Source organism: Pezoporus flaviventris, unplaced genomic scaffold (genome assembly GCF_033815535.1).
Source record: "Pezoporus flaviventris isolate CSIRO_AGI_PZ_B2104156 unplaced genomic scaffold, CSIRO_AGI_Pfla_v1 ptg000023l, whole genome shotgun sequence".
NCBI lineage: Eukaryota > Metazoa > Chordata > Aves > Psittaciformes > Psittacidae > Pezoporus > Pezoporus flaviventris.
Genome location: NW_026892571.1, coordinates 8,233,219 through 8,256,486, shown reverse-complemented (window position 1 = coordinate 8,256,486; position 23,268 = coordinate 8,233,219). Strand labels below are relative to the sequence as shown.

At 37.9% G+C, this 23,268-nt stretch overlaps 1 protein-coding gene across 3 annotated transcripts in view; it reads right to left on the bottom strand.

Moving 5' to 3' along the window:
- ATP10B (ATPase phospholipid transporting 10B (putative)) overlaps positions 1-23,268 on the bottom strand; it is a 207,300-nt gene that overhangs the window by 124,773 nt on the left and 59,259 nt on the right. For 2 of the 3 annotated variants that reach the window (XM_061456584.1, XM_061456583.1), the window contains exon 2: positions 4,707-4,861. The gene's annotated coding sequence lies outside the window, so the exon portion shown is untranslated. Of the gene's footprint in view, positions 1-4,706; positions 4,862-13,646; positions 13,765-23,268 lie in introns of those variants that run through there. The other variant, XM_061456585.1, reaches the window with a different exon arrangement.

The window sequence follows — 23,268 nt, the reverse complement described above, 5'->3', positions numbered from 1 at the left end:
CAGTCCTAAATCTGCCTCAGAAGAAACGCAGTGTTACCCACTCCAGTCTTCCCAAACTGGCCTCCCCATCCATTAGCAACAAATCTAACAGTATTTGTCTCTCCATTCTTCCTGCCCCTGCTTCCTCTTTTGTTCATCTGTTTCATTAAAAGAAAGAAATATGGGGCTTTAACTAGCCTGTGCTTTTCTGGGAGCAAACAGAACTTAACTCTAGTTCCCATAAAAAAATCCAACATATTGCTCAGGAAAACCAAAATCAAATAAATAAATGAAATATCTAAAACCTCAGTTACGAGCTCCCTAAAAGTGCTAGTGTGGTTAAGGGAATATGGCTTTTTGAGCTCATCACTACTGATCAAAGGCCCTTGCAACATTTTGGTTTTAGTTCTCATAATATTGGGTATGTCAGATGAATGCTTCTCTCAGTTTACAGAAGTGGAGGCACAACCCACCAAAGCAGCTGAATGGCTGAATTCTCTACTTCCAGCCACACACCATTTACTCCTGAATGACAATTCACTATTTCACCTACTAGTGGAACAAAATCTTGTCCCAAGGAGAGCTGGCTGCACAAGGTTATATTTCTATTACTTTACATACTTCAGAAAACAATGACCTTATTATGGTAAGTCATGTCCTCACAGAACACCAAAGCTATTCTCTGTCTGGGAGATCTGGAGTTATATGGGCAGCAGAGCACAAGTGGGAAGGGCATTCTACAAGGTAGGAAAAGAGAAAAAATTGCCATCCACCCTCTGTAGTCCTCCATTCCAGTTAAAACTGGATCCTGTGGCAGAAGGATACATGTATAGCATGTTTATATTTACTCAGAAAATCAGGTAAACTGTAAGCTAAACCATGCTAGTTCTTGTTCTAACCAGGGCCTTTTAGACCCTTCTGAATACTGCTCAGGTCAAAATGTGAATTTGTTAAGGCATGGAAAATGTAAATAAAAAACACCACCAGCAAACACAGATCTTTGATGTTTAGAAAGAACAGCATGTTGAATTACGTTTAACCAATAAAAAAGTTTCCTCTCTAGATGGCAATGGCTGTTGAAACTCCCCATCTCTTGAATCATTAGAATTCAAAGCAAGTGTGATAATGCATTGGTAAAAGTCATTGCATGGTCATAGGGAAGGGCCTGCAATCCCTGGAATAACAGTTAATTCAAACTAATACAGAAATTAGAAGGAAAGATAAGAAACTGCTGAAATTTACCCAGTGGTAACTAATTTATATTTTTAGCAAAATGAATCCTGATGCATGATCAGTAAAGTTTCGATTACGAGTCAAGCTGAAGTTCTCCAACTTGTTTTGAAAACAGAGTACTAGTATACTACCAACCTTCAGAAAGAAATGTGGCCATATACTATAGTTTGCAGCAAAAAACTGTAAAGCTTTGGAACATGGACAGCTGTGACAAAGAAATGAAAATCTGGCAGAAGTAACCAAATGGATGAAATTAGATTATTTAAGAGGTTTGAGCTGCAACAGGAAGATGGTACTGCAATATTTGAGCCTGACACAAGAACCAGACATGGTGTGCTGGAAAGAACACATTTGTTTCCAGAGTGATCACTAAGAAAACAGGCTGGTGCCTTATGAGCACTGCAATGGCCAGCTCTCAGTTTAGGCACAGATGCAGAAGAAAGGCACCATCTTGTTGCCCAAGCACTCCAAGTTTTGGTTACAGCTCAACATATATGCACACATTGAACCACTATTCATTCATTCCAACGGAAACAGCACACTGTAAAATGCAATGCAAGAATTCAAAGCAATTTTCCCTCTGGATGTCTACCAATAAATTCTCATTATGTATCAAAGCTGACAGGAAAAGCTTTGCAACATTCTAGATAATCATCTGAACTTGCCCCTCAACAAACCAAATAAAGCATGACTCCGCACTCATGTTGCAGTCCTCCTCTCCTGTTTATTTTCCCTTCATTCGACAACAGAGAATGTTCTGATGCTTTTCTTTTCTGCCTTTCTGTGAAAAAGGGCAATAAAAACTGGAAAATACACATACACACCAGCAGATGACAGCCTGCCATGACTGTAAATTATCTGAGGAAAGAGCTGTTTCTCACAGGTCTCCTGAAAGCGTTTGACATATTGTTGGTATTTTGAAAACCAGCAAGCAGTGATTGTAAGCAATGATAATAAACCATTTTCCTATAATCTTTTTTAGAGGGGATGACATTACTGAATAGATTTCTTGCCTCTCCACCCATTACATTTGCCTAAAGCATCACAACAGCGAATTAACAAACATCACGCTATCATCTCTGGTAATGTAACAGGTCACTGCTGAAAGCACTCTGCCATGCCTGCAGCCTTCTGGAAAAAAAAAAAGGAAAATCCTAAGGAAGCCATTCCTCTTTCTATTTCTAAAGGGTTTCTCTATGAGAATAGAGCATTTGAAAGAAATGAGCTTTTACATTAGCAGTCTGCAGTTTTAAGAGGAAGGACAGTGTGTTCAAGTCAGGCTCTTCAAATGACTTTTGAGAAGCCATTTGCTTCCAACAAAAACATTGGTGCAAACACTGACATTAAGATAAGCTGGTCGACTCTTTCTTATTGTCGTAAGTTACCTAAGAGACAACACAGGATTGGTACAGGCAGGAAAATATCTTTTCCCCCTTCCCAGCACAAGAATCAGTCAGACAGCAGGAGGTTAGCATAGCTTGAAGGAATGAAATATTACATATGGTATGTGATGTCTGTGAAAGGGTTTGTCATTTCACAGGGAAAACAAGGGGAGGAACTGTCAAAAGTATTGGCAGATCTTTCAGGATGGTTCTCTTTCAAGACCAGCTGTTGCTAACCACAGCAACTGCTCCACCTCTGCTGTTCTTTCAAGGAGAAGTTTATACTTGTCACCTTGGACCACTTGCCTGATAATTGTTGAGTAAACCAGTGGAGAGGAGGAAGGGAAAATTAACCAGCAGCCAGACAAAACAAAGGTACAGAATATTTGCCTGAGGTAATTTAATGGTAGGATACAGTGGGGAGTGAGGGAAATCTATGGAATGTAACACAGTGAAACTTTAAACATCCTCCTCCTCTGATAAAGTTCTCTGTGACATGGAAATAAATCATCCAGTTCTACCAGCCTAACAATGCCCACCATATGGACACAATATCGTTTGACCAGATAATAGTTTTCCTATTCTTTTTAAACCAGTTTCTAATTAATGACCTTGTCAAAGGGCTTTAATTTCTTTTCCCACTCTTGAAACTTTCATTAAGCTTGCCAAACTGGTTTCTTGTATGATAAGCCAGGAGAGCTAGACTACCTTTAAAAACGGGAAAACATTGTCAGCACATTTAGCCTCAAGTTACATCTACTTTCCAGTCAGCAATCTGAGAAATTAATAACCCCTCACTAGCAAATTTTCTAGAAATGAGTGAAAAGCTGCACATAATCTTTGGTGTTAATAACTCAGTGATGGGAGATGAGAATATCAGCATGGAAGTTGTATAATTACTAAACAATTTCTAAAGTGGTGTTCATTATCCTAATATTTAATAAATACTAAACAATATGATATTAAAAGAATATTTTAGTGTATTCTTATATTTAAGTGATTTTTAATATAAATTACACTAAAAATCAATTTTTCACTTTCTGGAAGGCCTAGATGTCTGAAAGAATACAGCATCTCAAGCACTGTGCAGTGAAAGTCACTCAAGACTACCATTTTCATTAGTGTTTTCTTTACCTTACACTTCCAGCTTTCTAGTAGGAAAACAGCTATAGGGCTTTCTGACACAAAGACTGCATTGTTAGCATATTTCCATGTCTTCTGCAGTGCATGTATCTTGCATTGGGAAGTCTGCAATACTTGGCAATGTGCTGTTATGAAGTGGCATCTGCAATGACCATAGAATCATAATAGCCCACAAACCATCAGATTCCAAAAGCCATAGATGTGACCTTCTTGGTCAGCAAAGAACTCATTCTAGGGTAAAGCACTTCTATCCAACCAGTCTATCTCTGGGAAATTCTGTAAGCCTCTGTCTACAGCTTTTCAGCTGAAAAAGCTTCAAACAAAAACGGAAAGATGCAAACCCAAGAAATGCCTTGATTTTGGATAAAACTGATGACTCATGTAGAAAGACACCAAAGACTTTAACCACTGCCTGCTTTCTCACCGCACACTAGTGTCATTTAATTTTTCAATAGCTTATCTGTAGCATCAACTTCAGTATAGCCTCACAAGGAACAAAACTCTGCACAACTGGTAACAGATTTAATAGTCTGTTTTGATTTTTTTTTTTTTATGTCAGCAAATAGCTTTATAAAAGAATGGAAAACTGCGGAAAAATATCAAGTTAAATACACTTGTTGGGATGTATGAAATATCAGGTAGAGATGCAAAACAAAACAATAACCTCATTTATCAGTGCTGGCTAAACTAATTGAAGACCAAAGATTTTGACACTGACTAAAAATATTTTGCACTTTTTTTTTGTACTGCTTTTGTAACTGTTGGCTGATACCTTAAGAGATTAGTTCAGCATGGCAGAGATCACACATGAAATGTAAGTTAGGAGATTTCAAGAGAAGACACACAAAATGTTGAACATGAAATCTAAAAAAAAAGTTCTTGTGTTTTATGCAGAACTGAAATTTTAAGGACAGGTTCTAATCAAGTTTTGAAAGCTGAAGGAATGTAAGGAATTTTAGTATGATTTACCTGTTCAAGTCCCTCTCAAATTTTAATTAGGAAGATTTGTTAGCAGCTGTCCATTTGCATTCCCACCTCCGCTGAACTGGAACCACGTAGACTTGACACCAGAAGACAGTTTGAATAGCATCAAAGCATCAGCTGAGTCAATTGCATCAGGAGACCTGCATTGAAATAAGAGAGAAAAGCCAGAGCAGATGTAAGCATGCCATCATGCGTAAGCTAGCAGCAGTGGTTAATTAGGAGATAAGAAAAACGTATTAGTACAGGAAAAATAATGAGCTCATAAAATTGAGTACATTTGACAAAGAAGAATGTTGGGGAGAATACCAAAGGTTAAAGGAGGGGCAACTGCAATTTCCAGTCTGAACTGTATTTAAGATTAAGATTTTAAAAGCATTTTTGAAGTTCCTTTACTTAAAATTAAAACCAAAAGGCTTCTAAGAAGTTCAAGCTCTTTTATTATTCTTGATATGTGCACTTTGATTCTTTCTGTTCATACTTTGCTAGCGATGAAATTACAGCCCTGGCTGCCCCTATTCAAAATGAAATCTCTACTCTGAAAACATACATTCTCTTGAATTCTTTTCACAAAGACACTTGTTTTGCTGTTTACTACCCAAGTGTTACTCTGCACAGGTTGCTGCTCAGCAACCCACAAAGCAAAGGAAACGTTGTAGTGTCAGGGGAGTTAATAACTACTGATTAATTAATAAACATTGGTAATTATTACACATATTATTCATTGCTCTTCTATTCGTAAGAAGGTGGAAAAAAGGCTGGATCTAACAGCGCTGACAGTTAAATAAGTTGCTATGCTTTAAAGTATTTTTGTGTTTATTCTTCAGCTGAAAACACTGGCAACTCCATAATCTTTTGTAAAAAGTTTCAGTGTATTCTTCAAGATCAAGTTTCTTCAGAAGCTGGAAACTTCTGTCTTTGGTGTAAGGCATTAATTAGCTACATGCCTACTACACCATGACAAAAAAATAATATTGGTATCATTCTCAGAAATCTAAGATTTTCCAGTTGTGTTTCCTAAGCCCACCTTTGTGCCTGTATTTTTGGAAGGAGTGGGAATCATCTGAAAATTCCCTACTTCTTAACTTTTGTTGACATAAGTAATTTGTTATCATGTATAATCATACTCAGCTGTCAACACCACTCAGAGTCAGCAAGAAGCAGGATGAATGTCTCTCAGGGAGGTACAAGTCTTAAATACAGAAAATTCATCAATAAGAAAGATAATAATAATAATAAAACTCTAGGAAATGCATATTTACTTTGAAAAGAAAGCAGACCTAGGCCATTTAAACACAGGATTGTGAGAGAAGACTAAAGTGGGTCCAAAACCCTCTGAATGTCAATGAGATTTGGTAAGCTATATCCCTTCTGTACACATGAGAAATTGCCAACTTATAAAAGTTTGGCTATAAGTCAATCATCATGGTGAATTGGATGTCTTTTGCTTTGATCTTTTGGGTCAATTCAAACCTTGAAATTGAAGCCAAATATGTGGCTTGGGAACCTGCAAGAAGGAAAAGAACAGAGGACGGTTTATAAATCCCTGTAAAGAGATTAATGTAAAGCCCTATGTACTTGGCTGTAATCATAGACAGGAAATGCAAAGCCATGATATAAATTACACAGACCAATGACTTTGGTTAGAAAAAGAGAAAAATAAATCTTGGATGTTTGCTATGAAGGTGCTGTGGCTATTATACTGGTCAAAGTTAAATAAAAATCAAAAATTGCTAATCAAAACCTCACAGCATACCATAATCAAGCTACTGCAGATTTGGACATGCCTGTGGTTTTTGGCTACACAATATTTGTTCATCGACATAATGTGAATCTCGACAGTTTGCTGTCAGAAAAAGAACACTGAGAACCAAAACAGCACCTCATTATCACACCCACGCAATCACCCACCAGCTTTTCCAAAGCACCTGTCTGCCCTCCTGTGCAAGCCAGCATCCCAGCTAGACAGAGCAGTCTGCTCTGCCCAAAGCCCTCCCAGCACTGAAAGGCTGTGGTTGAAACAGGGTTCTGAAATCCTCACTAATATTTCAGCTTTTCCATTTAGAAGGAGACTTAAATCTTAGACTCCTACTCATCCTCCAGATATACTATGCAGAAATAAGGGAATCATAAACCCCCCTTGTTTTCATCTCTGCACTTCCTGCATTTTGCTTTGCACAATGTTACAGAACAGGCATTGATATTTAACTGATAGTACTTTTAAAAATGCATCATATAATGAGACACTGTCCAAAAGGATCCTTAATTGCAAAAGGTCAGGATAGAATCACAGAATAGTTAGGGTTGGAAAGGACCTTAAGATCATCCAGTTCCAACCCCCCTGCCATGGGCAGGGACACCTCACACTAAACCATCTCACCCAAGGCTCTGTCCAACCTGGCCTTGAACACCACCAGGGATGGAGCATTCACAGCTTCCTTGGGCCTCACCAGTGCCTCACCACCCTAAGAGGAAAGAACTTCTTCCTCATATCCAATCTAAACTTCCCCTGTTTAAGTTTTAACCCGTTACCCCTTGTCCTGTCACTACAGTCCCTAATGAGCAGTCCCTCCCCAGCATCCCTATAGGCCCCCTTCAGATACTGGAAGGCTGCTATGAGGTCTCCACGCAGCCTTCTCTTCCCCAGGCTGAACAGCCCCAACTTCCTCAGCCTGTCTTCATACAGGAGGTGCTCCAGTCCCCTGATCATCCTCGTGGCCTCCTCTGGACTTGTTCCAACAGTTCCATGTCCTTTTTATGTTGAGGACACCAGAACTGCACACAATACTCCAAGTGAGGTCTCACAAGAGCAGAGTAGAGGGGCAGGATCACCTCCTTTGACCTGCTGGTCACGCTCCTTTTGATGCAGCCCAGGATACAGTTGGCTTTCTGGGCTGCAAGCTCACACTGAAGCCGGCTCATGTTCATTTTCTCATCAACCAACACCCCCAAGTCCTTCTCCTCAGAGCTGCTCTGAATCTCTTCTCTGCCCAACCTGTAGCTGTGCCTGGGATTGCTCTGACTAGTAAAAATAATGGAACAATAGAGTTTAGAAATGGATTAACCAATTTCAAACTAAAACCATGACTTTATCCACTTCAGCTGGATTATAAAAAAAAAGAAGCCACAAGCACAAAAGAAAAAAAAAACCCAAAAGAAAAACAAAGCCCACAAAAAAAAACCATAAAAAATCCAAACCAACCAATCAAAAACCCAACAAAACCAACCAAATGAACAAAAAAACCAAAACCACCAAAGAAACCCCCAAGAAACTAACCAACAAAAAAATCCCAAACCCCAGCACCCTCCAACCTTCTGCCCCCAAATCTAAGCCATGGATTTTCATATTTTAGGATCAGTTGCCTTAAAAAATTTGGCAAGTAATCCACAAACACAGCAACTACAACAAAACACCCTTACTATGCTTGGAAATATTTATTTTACGGTCACCCATGTGTCAGCGGGGTCCGTTATGCAGTATGGCACCACTCAATATACACAGAGTAGCAGCATAAACCCAATATTTGCTTAGAATTTACATAAGCACTTAAGCCTGCAAATGTTTTATTCATGTTGTTCTCAGGGTGTGTTCAGATAAATGGCTGGTGGGTTTGTAACCACCCATTCATTGCATGGTGCAGTCTCTTGGAAATCTTCTCTAGAAAGCAGGTTTTTAAAGCACTGGGAGACTGAAAGATTAAGGGCAGCATGCAAGTCTGGCGCTTGGTGTTTCTGTATGTTAGGGAGATCTCAAGTCACAGTTCAAGGACAGTCAACCAGGTGCCTCCAAACACTGCCTAATAATATCACCCTTGCAGCTCTGGGTACATCCAGAATTCTTATTTTCTAATCTCTAGGGAAAAACCACCCAGTCACAGCAGGCAGACCTTATGTGTTAGCTTGAAGAAGAAGTTTTCGCAACTCATCTGTGGCTGACTTTGCTGCTGAATTAATCTTCAGTTCTATGGCTATCCATTCAGTGTCTTTTATATTTAGTAAGCAGCAAGGACTGGCTTGTCAGCAGGTCACTGGCTGCATGACTCAGTGGTGGCTTGTAACAGTGAAAACACAGAACAGGACATCTGTGAAAGTTTCCTTAAAATGCAGAATTCAGCCCAGGATGAACTCTCCATAAACACCATTTGTAGAGAAAACAAACATTCCATGTAAGGAAAGCTTTGCAAAGCTTACTAGCTAAGCCAAGCACAGCATCAGCACCTGCAAGCATTCACTGATCCAACTCCAGCACTCCAGCAGCTTTCTGATCACTGAGGCTTCACACATTAGCACATAGGAAGCCCATTTAAATTCCACTGAGAATCAGGCCAGGAATCAGATATCAAGCTTGACTGTGAAGCTATCTCACTTTACAGGCAGCACGTACTTTCCCAACAATATAAACACAAGATTAATGAAGGTAAGTGCGACAGGTGAATCCAGGCCCTGACCCTACAAGCTGCCTCTGCTTATGTCTCGGCTTTTTCACTCAGATCACTAAGCAGGGCATGGAGCATCCTACAAGTAGCATTTTCTAATCTGAACTTTTCAGGAGCTCTTATATGCTGCTGAATTTAATGCATTAGTTCCAGCCTCAACACAAGAAACCTTTAAATAGAAAGTTCACCAAACAGTGTAGAAATCAGTGAACACTGCAGCTCCCTGGAACAGTTCATGCTCCGAAATTACATAAGTGATCTGAATTGAGTGAGAACTACAGCCCTTGGGAGCAATTTCCAACAGCACTAATGGAGCACATGGAGTTCTTTATGTCCAGAAACTGTAATTGTTTGTTTGCAATAGTATTTAGAGCACATCTTGATGCTAACTCACAGATGCCAAGCATATTATATCACCTTTCAGTGGTTCTGTCTAGTCAGCTATAAATTTCAGCATCTGGTTCCCACTGGGTAGTTTATTTATACGGAACACCTACTTATATTCTACATACAGGGAGATCAACTGTAAAGACACAAGGGATCGACGACTAAATGAAGCATTAACGTGGGTACAGAAGAACAGATTCAACTATATGTACGTAGGATGAGGAGAAAAAAAAAAAGAGCTAGGTTGGGAGGATTACTCAAGGGTTTCAGGTTATGATTTCTGGGAGCCAGAAGTTTTTAAATTATCCAGGACAATCATAGTGAAGATAAATCACTCTTCCCTTAAATCAGCTGGAGGTTTTAAGGTGGCTTTCTACATTTCTATCTTGTTTATTAAATAGTTTTAATGGATAAATGTTTGAAATAGCTATTAACGCATACTTGAAAAGGGGCAGTGAGTGAGCTGACTGGAAAAAGCAAAGCTGTGCTATTATTTCTGATTCTCACTGGAAGATCAGAGTTTCACAAAGCCACTTTTATTAACAGAGAACACCAATAACACTCAAGTACAAACCCCACCAGGTAGGAAGCAGTATTTTCTGTTCCTCATTACTATGTCTTGAAAAATAGGTAGGTTCTGGTCCAGTAGCGTATTCCTTGATACACAATAGACTATACAGACTGTACAATGTTATACCTTAAAAATAAATTAAAAAATAGAATGTTAAAAATTACCCTTTAGTATCCTTCGTTTTCTAATCTCAAAATCTCTCCTCCCTGACAATTTGTGTTTAATATTTGACTTTACTAGAGACTGTTGAATTTGCAGCCTAGTGGTTTGTACCACATGAAAGTTTGGAATCCCATCCTTAGATCCTGCTGCAAAAGCCTCAGCTCTTGCTATCTTTTTCTGATATTGTTTCACACTGGATACTGCTAATCCCATTTCTCGGGCCAACCTACGTTTCATTCTCTCTCACGTCAAAACTGTGCTCCAGCGAGTAGGTCTGTTATGCTTTGCATATTTGTAACTGTAAATATGCTGATTTCAAGCGCGTACCTTGGAATACACTTACAGGTTTCTCCCCCCGGCCCCTAAGGCAGCTGTATGATGGATATTTCAGACTTTTGCCACCAGAGGGAGATGTCAAAATTTCACAAATGGAAAAAGACCAGAATTGACTAAGGTAAATTCTCCATTCCCCATCCCCCATTGCTGGAAACCAGCTACATTTCACAGTACAAACGAAGTTCAATGTGCATGCCACATATAATGAACATTTAAACTTAATTTGCCTTTTTTTCCTCCAGTAGAGCAAGAAAAAAGAGGAGGAAAGGATTTTCCTGTTACAGATATCATCAAAATGCTCCTTTTTAACCATTAACATTGATTCATTGTCCCTTTTATAAAAGCAAGTTTTTGATTAACTGATATTCTGAGAGGTTGCTTTACTTCATATATAGATATATGTATAAGTAATGGAACTCTCCCCTTAAAGGTGGTCAAGACGTGTTGGTTAAGCCAGAAATGCCCAGAGGAACATTCCACAGAGGAAGTGGAATTTATGAGTCCTTTTCCCTTCTTGAAAGGGACAGTGACCATAAGCACTGGCAGTGGGAGAAGCTGGGATCCAGCCTCAGGTTCAGAAAGCCCCGACCTGAGACTGAGGATGCACTGAATACAGATGACCCCACATTCACACAAGACTATTGAATTGGAACCAGACATACAGTCTACAAAACTGAAAAGCATTGGAATAATCTAGGATAAATTCAAATGAAAAGCTGATTTACACTGTTTAAAAGTTTCTTTCAGCCTGGCTTGAAACATCAAAAGGGAAATATATTTTTAATTTAAAGGAAATTAAAAAAATTAAATTCTGATCACAAAAAGCTGCTGACAGTTTCATTATGGAAGAGAACTCGAAACAAATTCCAAATCAGCTTTTGGACAATGGCATACAAATATTCATTCCATTGGCTCACATTTAGCACAAGCTTCACACAAAACCCTCCCTTCCCCAAGATCTTTGACATTTGTGCCTCTGCGAAGATTTCAATTTGAGTGATCTACTCTGTATGAGCTATAAATCACCTTGCAGAAAGTCTGTTTGTTACAGAGAAATATAATAGTGGAAGAAATCTCTTCTGATTTTAAGTTCAAACTTCTGTTCCAAGGCATTTCTTCAGCTTCTCTCTTTCCAGCTGTAGGATTTCTTCTGAATAGAATTTTTATCTTTTGTAGCCAAAGATTAATCTGTGAATGCTGCCTTTTCATACCAGGCTCTTGCCTCTTCTTCAGATAACTAATGCTCCTCATTTCTGAAGTTACATTTGGCAACTGCCTGATTAGAGGAATATCTACTGGCGTCCAGAGCAAGTGCCTGCAAGAGAGGGAATCCACTTAGCCCAATTGCTGCTCATTGCTCTATGAGGAAATCAGCACCCCTCACTGCAAGGCTCAGGGGAGCCCAAGACCCATGCCAGCTGTGCTGTGCTGGAGGGGCAGAGTAACCCTGCCCAGGGGGACTGGTCCATTCACCCCCTCAGACTCCACACTACAGCCCTACCACAGAAGCAGAAGCAACATGGAAGGAACAAGTAAAGTCAAACTAAGAGGGAGGGGCTCTTTCCCTGGTTCCTTAAAGCTCCTCTTTCCATATTTTTAATATTCAAAGCTGACCGAGGGGATTAGTATCACCTGAGAGAGAAACTGAAAGAAGCACATTAAAAAAAGACAATCTCTGTAAACTGGCTTGGCCAGGTGAGCCAGCCAGCAGAATCAGAACTAACTGCTCCGATTTCTACTGAGCGAGCATCCTCCAAACTACTGGCCTTGAAATTAATTAGATTGACCCTTCCCCAGCTAGAATTTGTCCGACTGACTTCTGTTTAAAATAATTAGCTCATACCTTATGGCTGTAATAGACACTTTTGGCATTTCTTGCAGTTTCAATCAGAACACCTTCTAGGACTCCAGGTGTTAGGCAGGGTGAAATACCACACAGCACAGGGCTTTATGGAGCCTTTCCTGCTGCTATAGCAGGCAGCACTGGCAAAGTAAGAAGCAGACTGCCAGGGTTCATTGGTCCACTCTGGTTCTCAGTTGTTATCAGTTTCTAAGCAGGGGCAGTTTTTGACAGAATCACCCTTTTAATCAACACAATTAGCTCCACTAAACTTTTTTTTGTTGCTGCTGTCTAATCAAGTAACAAGACAAAGAAGAACATCATGTGGTGGTTTCCTGTGCAAGAGCAGCAATGAAAGTAGAGAACACTGAAATCGATAGTTCACACTCCATGAAACAACGTAACAACCAAGTCTGTTAATTAAGGCATTTTTCTTCAGCATTTGTCCGTTTCACTTCTGAATTATTTCTTTTCCTTCAAGATACACAACCCAAAACCTCTCCGCCTACATTATTAACTGAAGTTGCTGTCAACACACACAGTTTTTGCTTGAGCATTTAGGTTAAAAAGCAGCTCTATGCTATCAGAAAGACAATACTCTGTCTCTAAGTCCCGGGATACTTACTCTCTACACTGTTGACCCTATTATGCATTCACTTGAAAAGTTTCTTCCCTTTAACTGTGAAGGAACCCAATCACATTACAAACTAGGGTTTGTCTTTTACAGTTGCACCAAATTCTCCGGTTGTAAGACAAGCACGTTCCTCATGTTCCTGGCAATTCAGATGAACACTATTAACAGATGTGAAGTTTATGCCAGGCTTGCTTTTTAAGTCTGCGCTCTAAAAGTACTTGGGAAAGACAAAGAAAGATAAATTCCCCAAAGGACTATTTTATAAAAGAAGTTGAGATTTCTTTTAGTCTATCCTTAAGAGTCCCTAGGAAAACAATTTCCAATTCTTTTCTTTCAGCAAAATGCTAGTTTTGGAGGACGGGTATTACATGAGAGCTTAGTATAGCCTCGTTTTTACATTGAGACAAAAGGAATTTTATTTCAATGAAGGCAAAATTGAACCTACCACTGACAGTTTTGTTTTCCTCCCTAGAGCAGCACAGTTGTTTCAGTGAAAAAAAAAAAAAAAAAGGTAAAAAAAAGAAAAAAAGTAAATTCCACTTCCATTAGAGGCCTTGCTTACCAGAGAAGTGTAGCAGTATTCAAACCACTATTGGAAGCTGAAGGGAGGCAGACTGTGGAGGTCACACCAAACAAGTGAGCATTGCTGGGTCCCTTGGCTCAGTAGGGTTCAGCTGGAGGATCAGCTCTGCCCAAAGCAGCAGCACCTCTCACCCACCCTGTTCTCATTGTGTCCCACCTGCCCCAGACTGCCTAAGGGAGGAGCTCCCAACAGAGGCAATTAGGAGCAAAGGTTCCCCTCTGCTCCAGGGCTACATTTCTAATTAAATACTCTTCACAATCAGCAGGCAAAAGGTTTCCAAACAACACTCTCTATTATGCAGGATGACTACCATTAAAATACCGCTTGCTAACAATGGAGTGTTAATCATGTCTTCATTAAGGCATTTTTTTTCCTATATAAGTTAAAATTATGAGAACTGGAATTAGAGATAGGACATGGTTAAACTTTAAAATAAATCTATAGTGGTTCACTGCAAGGAAAGACTGACATCTATTAATGACTTGAAAGTCTACGTTGGGGATAGGGAATAAATTGTAAATTTACAAATAACTATATAGTAACTGAGAAGAAAAAAAGCTGGTTTTATCTCTATAGCTAAACACCTAGTGATAAATATAATCAACCTTTTGATTAATCCTGACCTTGAAACCCAACTTCTTAGGAATACTGCAAGTAATTTTTTAGTAACCTGTGGTTGAAATGAAAAAAAACAGAACAAAAAAGAGCAATGTGTCATTGCTTGCATTACAGAACTTTTTGTCAAACAATTAAAATATTTCTTTTTAAAAATGAACTGCACTTTGGCTTATTTGCTACATCAACTAATTAGTCATCACATCACATTCACTTAATTACGGATTGTTCATTTTCAACAGTTAAGTTTGAATTAATTATCAGAATTCTCATTAAACTGCCTGCCACGTCAGATATCACATTAAAAATTACTCAGCAGGAGGAATGAGACCATCACTGCATCCTAGCAGACATGCTCTGGGCAACCCTCTCTCTTTGCAGCACAGGGTGGGGGAAGTGAGCATGAGAAGCTCTGCAATATAAAGTAGATCATATTATGGTTTCAAATAACTAGATTTTCTATTGTAAATGGAAAACTTGCACGTGTAAACCTCTTATAGCTTAAGCTGTACGAAAAATTTATCTCTCACTATAAAACAGAGTTTTGAGTCTGTGGAGCAAGATGATACTATTTAAACAGAAGGCTTTAAAACAAGTGCAAGACAGTCACAGGTAATAACTAGTTATTTGTGTATTTATTTATGAAGTTATCAATAAATGGAAGGATTCCAGCTACAGGGGTGCTTGACTATTTTCTGATAAAAAAATCTTTAAACTTCTGAGAAATATTCAGATAGAAACAGAAAGGGAAAGTCGATAGTGAGACATTTCCAAGCTCGGTACAGCTACTAAATTAAAACTAAAGACGGAAGATGATGATACAGACCTAATTTAAATTTCAATTTGAAGCAACATTTTGCAATTTAACTTCAAATATACTCTGACAACACAGCAGAAATGCAAAACCAAACCATTTTGGTTAAGCCTATGTATGTTTGCAGGGCTTTTTGTTTATTAATCTGTGAACATTTTCTGCCCCACTTCAGGATGATGAAAATATTTCACCTTGGAATACTAACCCAGCTAATCCCAAAATAACTCTTAGATGACAAGCACTGCCTCAAACCTCTTCCCTTGTTCAAGGAGACAAAACTGGGAAGAAAAGATGTGTTGGCAAGGTGAGTTGCTGAAACAGCTAGAGGCAGTGGCGGCTGCTCTACAGAACACAGTCATATTCATGTCTGTTCCCTGCCAAATACACAAGAAATATTAAGAGAGCTAACAGGATAGAACAAATTAATAAATGGAAACAAACAAACCTACCCCAGTTTTCTAAGCACTGCTTAGCTTCCCTTGGCAGTGTTTTTCAAATTAAATATACAGAACTCAAACAAGCAAGATAAGAAACATCATTACATTAATAGGCATTGATGTGGGGAAAGAGGAGATGGAGCAAAGATTTGAGTTGGATATTCTCAAAATATAGACTTGAACAAATCAGTACTAGAAATGCCAAGTAGGCTGGAGTCAGTTTACTGGTGAATTATTAATCATTTCAATTGCTTGTTAATACATATCCTTAAAGCATAACTTTTGCAAGAGAAAATAACTTCTCCCCAAAATAACTCCTCTAAAAAGAGCTTTAACATGTTAAATGTAACAACCAGCTCTCTGTATTACCCAGACTTTAAAAAGATACTTATTCTTAAGTCTTGTTGAAAGTTGTTGGACTTATAATTTAAAAAATCCAACATCAGTGTCAGATTTAAAAATAATGCAGGAAGCAATCTAAGACAAACGTAATGAAATACAGTGTCTAAAATGATAATGGAAACTGGGGATCAAAAAGTCAATCCCATCTCAGAAGTCTAAACCCACGTAGCTTACAGCTTCATGTCTCACATATGCATAAAGAACTGTAACATTCTTGCAATAAAACTGATCACATAACTTTAAGCATGGTCTCCAAATTTAGCTCAAAGCAGAATCTGAGAAATATGGGCTTTCACAGAATAATACAGGAGGTAAACCTCAACACCACTGTATACATGAAAATAGACCATATATTTTGGATCATTCAGGGATCCAACTCAGGCTGTAGCTTTGATGCTTACCACTCAGAACCAAAACTGGGACACTACTGTGCATAACAGCGACCTGTAAGTCAGCACATACAACAAACAGCATAAAAACTCTGGACAACTATGAGGAATTTTATAGCAAGATAAACCTGAACCTCACAAAAAAAACAAAAAGCCAAATCACAGGTGAAAAAATGGAAATGGAATGTGGAAGCCAAGGACCTGCACTTTCAGACCAGTGCTTTATTAATGACAGTTTATTTTCAGATCCACTTTGGGTCAAGTCCAGCTACCAATGTAATTAGTAACTGTAAAAAAGGTTTAAAAAACTGACAAAAGTAATATCAAGTCGTCCCTGCTAAAGCTCAGCTCTGAACCCTCCTGCAATTTTTAAACTCTCTAAAGGCACATTATAGCTTCCTGCTTAATTTATCTTTTCAATTTTCACAAGCTTTGATGGGCTTAAAAGCAAGCATATGTTTTTTATATAACAGCAACTGCAATATCTACAAATATGCTTTTTGACAATAAGCTGCTTTAAATCATTGCATAAATGCAGACTAATTGTTGCGTTTCATTTAACTTTTCCTTTCCATTGAAATTAACTGCCCAGCCTCCTTCAAGGAGGCAATTTACACTGAAGGCTGCTGAGGAGACTTCATCATTCCCATAACAGACTCGCCAATGCTCTCAGAGTAAAACACCATCTTTTTATTCTGCAAACACTGAAGCAGAATGAATAACTTGGTCTGAGAAACAATTCTGTAGGTTGTTCTGAGAATGTCTGGTTTGACCAAACGTAATTTGTGCCTGAAGGACCAGAGGGCAAACAAATTTCCATCCCATATTTTTAAAACAGCACTTGAAGAAAGTAGAGTGCTACTTCACACTGATGCTCTCTATGAAAAAAAACCCAACAAACCCCAAACAGTGAAAAACATTAAAAAAAAAAACACAAAAAAAATCCAAAACAAATGAAATGAAAAAAAAAACAAACAACACCAACCCAACCTCCAACTAAACAAAAAAACCCTCCACCTAAAATAAAACCCTCAAAGCCCCAAACCCGAAACAACAACATTGCCCACAAACTGATCAGAACAAAGATCAGAACTGGTCAGATCCACTGCCTTCCAGGTCCCCTTTTGTTCCTCTTTGAAACGTGTAATTATTGGCTCATCTTTCTAAACCCAATTCCATTTAACTACCTCCATTCCACCAAAAAAAAAAAAAAAGTATTAATGTAGATCAAAGAGTCATATTGTGCTAAAATCTGGACAGAAAAGTTTCTAGCATTCAGATAGAGCTTCTTTGTACAAAGAATTCATATAGAATGTATAGAATCCTTCTGTCATTCTCTGCAATGTTAAAAAAAAGTTATGCCCATTTTAAAGACAGATGAAGAGTGAACAAATGACTTACTCAAGTAAAGCACAGTTTTGGAAAGAGTCCAGCAGTCCAGGTCCTTATGGTCTTGACCTCTTTAGAGACTTGTCAGATGTAATAAAATCCTCACATCTGTGAAACATGGACCTTATCAAAGACTGAGTGAAAAGAGGTGTGGGAGGGAATCAGAGCTAGGGACACACTGAAAGTCAGCAAGAATAGATTAGAGGCAGGAGTTCTGGTAAATATGCTGTATCATATGTGCATATATGATAACATGTATGCTGTGCACAGGGCTGCTGAAACAGGGCGTATGAGTGGCATTTCAAAAAAGCCGTAGCCATGCTTCATGATTTGTCCTGAAAAACAACACTGTATACGGAAGACTCAAGATTTGGAAGACCTGGATTCTAACTCGGTTTTCAGCAACAAGATGTGCTTCTAAGAATGACAACTTTTGGGAGGATATCTCTCAAAAAAGCCAACTTGGCGTTTTTTATTTTTCCATTATGCATCAGCTAAATTGCATGGGAATAAATCTGTTAGCCTGGAAATCTGAAAGGGTGAGCCTCACAGATTTTGAAATCCCCTAAAAGTAAGGGAGGGAAAAATCATTACCAAAAATAGTTTTGTTTAAATGCTTTGAAAGTGTGACTCAGAAACCAACTCCCAAAGGCTGGAATTCACACTGAGTGCCTGAAATTGGTATTTCAGCAGACCCAGATTGCTTCAGTATTTTTTCCCTGTTACTCACTAATTAGTAAAGACAAAGAAGAAAAATAATTTTTGCTTTGTTGCAGTAGCATCACACATTTAAAGTCTATGCAGAAGTTCTTTTACAAGATAAAGTTAAAAAGATAAATCATTAGAAAATGTTTGACTGTTCAACGCTTGTCAGTCACTTCATTTTCCTGTCTTAATAACTGCTTAAAATCAGGCATAATAATCAGTTCTTGAGATAAGGTGATGCATGCATCAGTGATTTAATTTAGGTCAGACAAAAGATGATTGTTGCAAGTCTTAAATTTCTCAGTCTTACAGATCTTGGGTATTGAGAGTGTTAAAAAGTCATGAAAACTGTACTGATGATCCTTGAGTGCAAGTACGGAAAACAGAGGCTGCAAACGCATTGTAAGAAGGTTTTACAAGCCATTACTGCTTGCAACTTAGTCCCTCTATTTTCCTTCTGCTTTTGTCACTTCTGTGCCTATGCAGTGTACCCATACACAAAAACAAATTGCCGTTTGGTTGTGGCTTCATCTATAATGGAAACAAATTGGATTTCACTCACACTAGCAAGCTGCTGACAACAAAGCCTTCAGTCAGAGACAGGACTCTTTCTGAAGCAAATATATTGATCTAAATGTAGGCTCCAAAGTAAATATGAAAAAATCATTCATCCATGAAATAATGCTCCAGACATACACTAACGACTACCTTACAGAAATAGAAATACAGAAAGAAACTTTCTGTATTTAGTAACATACAAGTTCTTAAAAGTCTCATTAAGTCTCATGGAGCTTGAAAACAGTGACCACTAATCATTTTATCATATTTAGTGATTACATAGAGAGTAAGAGAGTGAGAAAATGGACCAATCTTAGTGTCATTTAAAACTCAAGCATTTTGGTCTGTTTCAAGGGAATTGGTGAAGATAAAATGCTGTTCTTTAGAAACCGTTCTAAGGTCAAATTATTCTGGCCAAATTAGTCCCAAGAATAACTGTTCATTTCACTGAAAGTGTACCAGAATTGGATTTGTCCTATAGGGTCCAATGAAACAATAGCAGTATTTCAGCCTGACTTTAGAGGGCATTATGGAAAGCTGTAGACTATTTATATATAGAGTGGAGAACATATCAATTACATAGAGCTAATTTATTGTTATATCAGGTTTTATGTGTTGTTTTGGTTTGGTTTGGGTTTTTGTTCATTCCTTTTTTTCCAAAGTCCTCAAAAAGTCAATTACAGCCTTGGAAAAATAAAGCACAAAACTCTCATATGAAACAAACCTGGGGAAGTTTATTCTTCTAAAACTGCTAGGCCATATCCTATTGGTTTTCATACAACCTTAAGTCACAAATCATTCCACTGAGCCTTTAAGAAATTCCTTGACTTTAAGGAATTTAACAGAACACTACCAGAATGTTATGTAACTTATAAACTCAATCTACAATGTTTGATAAAATTGACAGAAATTGAGTATAACTTCTATAAAATTGAAAGAATGCTCAATGAAGAGTTTATGCTAGTGGCAGACAACAAAGTCTGACATAGCTAGCTAATATAAAATAAACCCATGACAATTTCTGAGTAAGTCTGAATGAGCAGAACAATCTCATACCATACTAGGCTTTGCATCACATGGCCATATTATTTTTAATTCAGGATGGAAAGTCCCTACATCATATTTTTCTACTGTGTAACCACAGTCTTGTTTTGATGTCTTGAAAATGTCTTTCTGTGTTTTTTCTTGAATAAGTTTTAGTCACCTGCTTTCTGTACCCACTGAAAAAGTCCATCACATCCTGTTGCCCTGACCTTAGAATGCAGCAGGAATATAATTTCTAGATGATTCTTTATTTTGCATCATGAACAGCACACAGATATGGGAACTGGAACATGCACAAAAAAGTCTTAATTATCCACTCATTTAAGGTAAGTTCTCGGTAAACTAAATTGCACTGAAGTCCAAGCCTCAGTAGCTATAGAAATGTGCATAAACAACTGAACAGAAATAGGAATTTTGTTTTTTTACAGGAGATAACTCTTATTCAGGATCTCTGATGGCGCTCAGCAATTTCCTCTCTTTTTCTCCAACAGAAGGTGTTGATCGCCTACATTCATTATAATGTAGAATTTCTGGGATCTCTGACTGAAAGATCTCTTACTACTCCATCAGGAAGTCTGGATTTAAATATCCTGGAATCAGTTTTCAGGAACAGTGAAATTCCTGGTGAAATGCTGATAAAGGGTATATATTCTTGGAACCATTGAAAGAAAATAATATAACACATGGTGTTTCAAAGACACTGACTGCTACTTGAAGAGAGCGTACAGGCTGCTGAGATGGCTCAGATAAATATATGCATGCGCTCTTGCTTAGACATTGTAATGCAAAAGTACATATCTTCATTGCTTAGTAAACACCAAAATGTTGGAGGTTTTCTTTATTAAGTTATGAAGTAGCATTCCTGAATTGCTGTTCTTATTACATATAACATCAAAAACTCCTTGAGAATTTAGCCAATTATTTATGTGTATGTGCATTATGCTGTTTCATTGTTCATGAAAATTTGCATACCCAGCCGAATATTAACAACTATTTCTAGTTGTTAAACTAGATTAGTTCTGAAAAAGCAAGCTTACCTATGAAAACTAGGCAATGTTGTATTCTCTTTTCAGCATTAAATGGAGCAATAAACAGGGACTGAAAAAAACCCCAATGTCTTAAATGCTAGGTTATGGTACTTTTAAAATCTACAAGCTGTATTATCTTTCTTCCTTCTTCATGTTCCTTCCACAGCACAGAAAAACCTTTCCTATGCTATGCCTTTGTGCATAAACTCAGAGGCTTTTGGTGAGAAAAGCAATTTCTTGCTACAACAGTAAACCAAAAAATAGCTATGGTCATTTCCTGTTACTCTCAACCCATTGTCTTTGCCCCACCAAGTTTCTATGAATATATTTTATTATTGCTCTAAGGTAATATTGGAAAAAAAATCATTAACATGTGGCTTGTTGTGTCATAGTATGTGTGATGCATGAATAAAGAGACATTGTCAGAAAAGACTATATTTCTGTTTGCCATTGCTTAATTTCAATTTATTAAGAAGTTGCTCAGTTACTATAGACTGTGATAAGAAGCCAAGCTGAAATGTGGTCAGTGTTCCTCACTAGTTACAGGAAATGCCTTTTCTTTAAAATCAGAATTGGTTCAGTACATTTGTAACTGCTTAGAGGCTTGGAAGCCCATCTATATGGCATGCTTTTCTTAAACATTCTTCAAGTTGCAACTCATATATCCATATTTAAAAAATCAAGCTTCAGCTCCATGATAGTGAGCAACCTGCTTCTGCTTCTTACATGTGAGATTTTTATCTTGAATAGTTAAAATGCTAAAGGCAAGCATGCATGCTGGATGTAACCAGCAGAATCAGGGATCTTCATTTCTCAGCCTTAAGCAAGCTTTAAAGGTAAGGATTTTTACTTCTTAATTCATTTATTCAATTCCAAATGAATTCAAAAGGGCAGAGTTAATACCCCTAAGCTGAAAGACAGATATATCTTGACATCCATACAAATGTACTCTTCGTGATAAAACTGGATTTCATGAACTAAGCCCCCCAAGAAAGAAAAAAAAAACACAAATAAAACCAAAATATTTGATTCCTATCTATCTGACAGTTACTACATGAAGAAATAGAAGGAAACCTCCAAAATCGATTCAAAGTGTTAATCAGCTAGACATTACTAAATGACATTATTAAAGACACATCTTGGAGATAACCACTAACATAACTGAAATGAGTGATCAAACAGAAGATATCTTGCTGGCATGAAGAGGTAAAAGGTCTTGTAAAGATGGTAAGCTCTGGTGGCTTGAACAGGGCTTCAGCAACTAGGTATGTATATGCTCCAGTTTTAGGTCTACTACGAAGGTAGCAAGGTAGGCAGCTTCTTATGTCAAATGCCTGTTTCCTCCATCATAAACCTGACAGTTTATTTATCTGCTTCATTCAGAAATTTATGAGTACAATGCACTTCAAGTCTTTACGCATTCACTAAAGAGGCAAAGAGGAATTTTCATGATATCCAGAATTGCTTGAAATTAAGAAGACAGAAAGAGCCACAGTCTGTATTTATCTAATCATGAGAATAGCAAGCATTCGGATCTGCAATTAAAGAGTGCGATCCATGTACCCTTCTCATCAGTTGCAAGAGGCATCGAGGATCAGGTTTACAAAAACATGATGCTGAGATGTAAAAAAATAGAAAAAGTAAACTTAAGAGAAATAATTGTCACCATAAAAGAGAATACATTGAGGTTTTTTCCTTACTTTCCCTTAATACTTTTTAAAATTTTCTTGAATATTGTTGGACAGCCATGTGAACCGGGAGGACCTCAAGCCAAGCAGCATGTTTTGACATATGTTGAGTGAATAGAGACTTATTTGTTATATTTCTCCATGCACCTAGGCAACAGATACTGTGTATTTCATTGGCACAGTCCCCCTGTACCTTATGCCAAGCAGACTTACGGCGCTCTGTATTGTAACTTTTCTACAGTAGGCGCTTTTTAGCACACCTACCATGGGGACCATATGGTCTATTGCATCAGCACTAGTGGGTTCCAATTTTTACCTACCAGGAAAAAACTTTTCCTGCTATATTTCCACAAGCAATCACCTGAAGCATAACAAGGTACGGTTAAGTATTGGTGCAAATCACCCAGTGGGCAAGCAGAAGAGAAATATCTCATCTCCTGGCCTTGTTTTGAAGAGAGGAACACTAATACCAGCTGTTAATTTCATTATTTATTTATTTGCTTATAATATCTATTAAAATAAAATATTTTAA